At 36.9% G+C, this 4,972-nt stretch overlaps 1 non-coding gene across 1 annotated transcript; it reads left to right on the top strand.

The window, feature by feature from the left end:
• The first annotated feature begins 247 nt into the window (after positions 1-247).
• On the top strand, positions 248-354 carry LOC114385614. The gene has a single exon (XR_003660979.1). It is a non-coding gene; the product is annotated as a small nucleolar RNA R71 (small nucleolar RNA).
• Positions 355-4,972: the final 4,618 nt, after the last annotated feature.

The raw sequence follows: 4,972 nt of genomic DNA, 5'->3' as shown, positions 1-4,972 counted from the left end.
TTTACCTTCAAGCTTCTTAGTTTCAGATGATGTAGATGAGTTTGTGGCTACCTCATGCACTCCTCTAATGGCTATAGCATCATTTTTGGCGCTAAACTATTGGGAGTTGGAAGCCATCTTCTCAATTAAATTCCTGGCTTCAGCAGGGGTCATGTCTCCAAGGGCTCCACCACTGGCAGCATCTATCATACTTCTCTCCATGTTACTGAGTCCTTCATAAAAATATTGGAGAAGAAGCTGCTCAGAAATCTGGTGGTGAGGGCAACTGGCGCATAGTTTTTTAAATCTCTCCCAATATTCATATAGGCTCTCTCCACTGAGTTGCCTAATGCCTGAAATATCCTTTCTGATGGTCGTGGTCCTGGAAGCAGGGAAAATTTTTTCTAAGAATACTCTCTTGAGGTCATCCCAGCTCGTGATGGACCTTGGAGCAAGGTAATATAGCCTGTCCTTTGCCACTCCCTCTAAAGAATGAGGAAAGGCCTTCAGAAAGATGTGATCTTCTTGGACATTTGGAGGTTTCATGGTGGAGTAGACAATATGGAATTCTTTCAGATGTTTATGAGGGTCTTCACCTGCAAGACCATGAAACTTGGGAAACAAGTGGATCAGTCCAGTTTTAAGAACATATGGGACATCCTCATCAGGGTATTGAATGCACAAGCTTTCATAAGTGAAATCAAGTGCAACCATTTCCCTTAGAGTCCTCTCACGAGGTGGAGGTTGAGCCATATTTTCAGAATGTTCAAAATCAGAATGCTCAAAGTCAGAATGCTCAAAATCACCAACCACAGAATGCTCAGACTCACCAATAACAAAATGCTCAGGATGCTCAAAAGGTACAAAATGTTCAGGGTAATCAAGATGCACACTATGCCTAACTAATCTATGAAATGTCCTATCCATTTCAGGATCAAAGGGTTGTAAATCAGATGGATTGCCTCTAGTCATACACTACATTCAACATGCACAATTAGTTGCCTTCTCATGCAAGTAACAGTGTAGGTTTGAACTACAACTATCATCAAATGATATCCAAATGACTTGAAATTTTGTGAGCAACCTTATAAAATGATGAGAAGATAGCACACAAAATTTCAAACAAAAATTCAAAATCTAACTATAGAAGCTGAAAATGGTAGGTTAAGAAAAATAAGAGAATAATACTTGGAAAATAAAAAACTTTTGACAGAATCACAATTTTTGGAAGATGGAGACCTCAGCTGGCCTATGGCAAGCTGCCACAGCATGGGAAATTTTTTGTAGAAGCAAGCTTCATGATGTTGAATCAAGATTGATTCAAGGAGTTTTGATGATAACAAAGATGATGACAAAAAGCCCAAGAGAATGAGTTCAAGACTGAATCAAGAACACTTCAAGAATCAAGAAGAAATTTGATTTCAAGATTCAAGAATCAAGTTTCAAGATTTAAGTTGCAAGAATCAAGAATCAAGAATAATCAAGTTGAAGATTCAAGAATCAAGAAAAGACTCAATCAAGATAAGTACTAAAAAAATTTTCAAAAAAATGAGTAGCACATGAAGTTTTCACAAAAGCTTTTACCAAAGAGTTTTTACTCTCTGGTAATCGATTACTAGTTTACTGTAATCGATTACCAGTGGCAAGTTTTGTTTTCAAAAAGCTTTCAACTAAATTTACAACGTTCCAATCAATTTCAAAATGGTGTAATCGATTACAATATATTGGTAATCGATTACCAGTGTGATTGAACGTTGAAATTCAAATTCAAATGTGAAGAGTCACATCCTTTCACAAAAATGCTTTGTGTAATCGATTACAATGATTTGGTAATCGATTACTAGTGATAAGTTTTGAATAAAAATCAAAAGATATAACTCTTCCAATGGTTTTCAAGTTTTTCTAAAGGTTATAACTCTTCTAATGGTTTTCTTGACCAGACATGAAGAGTCTATAAAAGCAAGACCTTAACTTGCATTTTACATACAATTGAATACATTGATTTCAATCCTTTACAACCCTTGAGTCTCTTTGAACATCTTCTTGAATTTCTTCTTCTTCTTCCTTTGCTAAAGCTTTCTAAAGTTTTTTGGTTTTCCAAACCTTGAAAACAAAAGTGTGCTATTCATCTTTTTCATTCTCTTCTCCCTTTGCCAAAAAGAATTCGCCAAGGACTAACCGCCTGAATTCCTTTTGTGTCTCTCTTCTCCCTTTTCCAAAAGAACGAAGGACTAACCGCCTAAATTCTTTTGTGTCTCCCTTCTCCCTTGTCAAAGAATTCAAAATGACACAGTCTGAGAATTCTTTTGATTCTTCCCTTTCCCATAAACAAAAGATTTCAAAGGACTAATTCATTGAGAATTCTTTTGTTTCCCCATTCACAAAGTTTCAAAGGACTAACCGCCTGAGAACTTTGTCTTAACACATTGGAGGGTACATCCTTTGTGGTACAAGTAGACGGTACATCTACTTGGGTTGTTGTGATTGAGAACAAGAGAGGGTACATCTCTTGTGGATCAGTTCTAGTGGAAGGTACATCCACTAGGTTGTTCAAAGAGAACAATGGAGGGTACATCCCTTGTGGATCTTTGCTTGTAAAGGATTTTACAAGGTTGAAAAGAAATCTCAAGGACCGCAGGTCGCTTGGGGACTAGATGTAGGCACGGGTTGTTGCCGAACCAGTATAAAACTCTTGTGTGTTTGTCTTCTTCTTCCCTATTCTTTTAATTTCCGCTGTGCACTTTAATTACCGCTTTTACTTTTGGTTAAGTTTATATTTATGTTCTTTACTTTCTTAACAACATAGTAAAAGCCTAAGAAGGGTAAATTTTAATTAGTAAAGGTTCATTAATAATTAAGTCAATCCCCCTTCTTAATTATTTCGAGGCCACTTGATCCAACATTTTTTTCTACCCTAAATACATATATAAAAATAGTCATTCTGATACCCGGAGCAAAAGTTATGGCCGTTTGAAGTTTTGCTAAACACAAGTTCTACAAATTTTTTGAATCTCTCAAATCCAGCCACACAAGTGTTCCTGGTATTTTTCATACAAAATATGAGTCAAAAGAACCTACCACACCAAAATTCAGCCAAAAATAACAACCCTAACTATCAAAACAAAAATCGCCAATTAAATTGTCAACAGTCGTCGCTAATTCAGTCGTTATGTAATGCTGTGTGAACAGTAACACATAATCAGTCTCTAATTCTGATGCAATCCTACCCCGCAAGGGCATTGGATAGAAAACTCCAAGTAGATTGGGCCAGAGATGCAAGAAAAGGCCCTAGGGTTCTTATGAGCCTTAGGGTAGATTTTGGGCCCATGGGCTAAGTACGAGCCCACTTATCTTTGTAAATATTAGATTAAGGTTTCATTATTTTTGGGCCTTGTATTTAGGGCTCCATAATGTAGGTAGGGTACCCTAGAAATATAGGATTTTTCAGCCCTTGTATTTTAGGGCACCTAGACTAGTTTTTGTATTAGGGGTAGTTTTGTAATTTCACATGCACTAAGTGGATATTTGATGTGTGTGGTTGGAAATAAATTTAATTGAATTGGTAGAAGCCCAATCCAATTAAATTTTAGAGGGGGAGGTGAGCATTTGCTTACTACACCCCATTGCCACATCATATAGTCACACTTTGTGCATGTCCTTCATGCTTTTCATGCCTCATGACACCTAAGCACACTTAGTGGAGAATCTTGGAATTGATCTTGGATTAGTGGGCTGAACCATAACTAAAATTCACTAATCATAATTAGTGAAATTTTGGCTCCCAAGTTTGGCTCCACAAATTCAATTTCAAATTCAAGTGAAATTTGAATTTCCCTCCAATTTTGTGTGACACTTAGGCTATAAATAGAGGTCATGTGTGTGCATTTTTTTCAACTTTGATCATTTGAATATTAAACTTCAGATTTCAAAGCTCATTTAGAGCACAAAATTTCGTGCTCTTCTCTCCCTCTCCCTTCATTCATCTCCTTCTTCCTCCAAGCTCTTATCCATGGCCTCCTATGGTGGTGAGCTTCTTCTAGACTCATCTTCTCCTTGAAGTGGCGTCTCCTCTCTCTCTTCCTTTCTCCATTCCGCTGCCATTCATCTTCCAAGAAGCAAAGGAATCCATTGATGAAGAAGATCATAGGCCTACAAGCTCCAATGGAGCTTGCATCAAATTCCGTCACTAAGCATCATTCACAGCAAAACATAAAACTGAAACAGGAGAAGCGTTGAACAAGGGATCTATTAAATTGCAAAACAGAACATCAAATAAAACAGAACAACACACTAACACACACTAACACAACACGAACACACTAAATAAAAGAATTAAACGTAAAACAACTAAACATAAAACACGAATCACCAGCTATTATGAACTATTAGACCATTGCTCCCCAGCAACGACGCCAAATTTGATTGAGGTCGTACCCGAATCAAATAAACATTAGAATGCAGTAACTAGGAAGTGATCCTAGGTTGTTTCCCAACGAGCAATGGCTAACCAAATGTTCATAATATGCTTCGTTATAACAGTAACAATTAAGGGGGGTGTTTGTTTTGTGAATTTAAGAACATGCAGATTGGAATACGAAATTAATAGTATTGAAAATGTGTTGTTTCCTCTGATTCAGAAGTCATTCTCTTATCCTAGGTTATGAGGATTTCACCCCTGGCAGTTAACCACTTAATCCAACCCTAGTTTAATTTACTAAGCAAAAATCAATTTAGGGTTGTCAATATGTGATTAAGCAACACATACACCAATTAACCCCTTGTTCATTAAGCACAGAGGCAATTAATCGAACACGAAGCGTGCACAGATTAACAAAATGCATGTTGGTTAATTGGTGAAGGGAAAACCGATAGGGGAGCAACATTAAAAATAAAACCTCAAAGAGAGTTACGCTTCATCCTTAGAGGGAAACAACACTAGAAATTTAGCCTTCCATAAGTTCAACAAGAGCAGAAAACATAAATGAAACTAGAA

The sequence above is a fragment of the Glycine soja genome, chromosome 14 (assembly GCF_004193775.1).
Source record: "Glycine soja cultivar W05 chromosome 14, ASM419377v2, whole genome shotgun sequence".
NCBI lineage: Eukaryota > Viridiplantae > Streptophyta > Magnoliopsida > Fabales > Fabaceae > Glycine > Glycine soja.
Note: the sequence above shows the minus strand (reverse complement) of the source record. Positions and strands in the feature narration are given on the sequence as shown.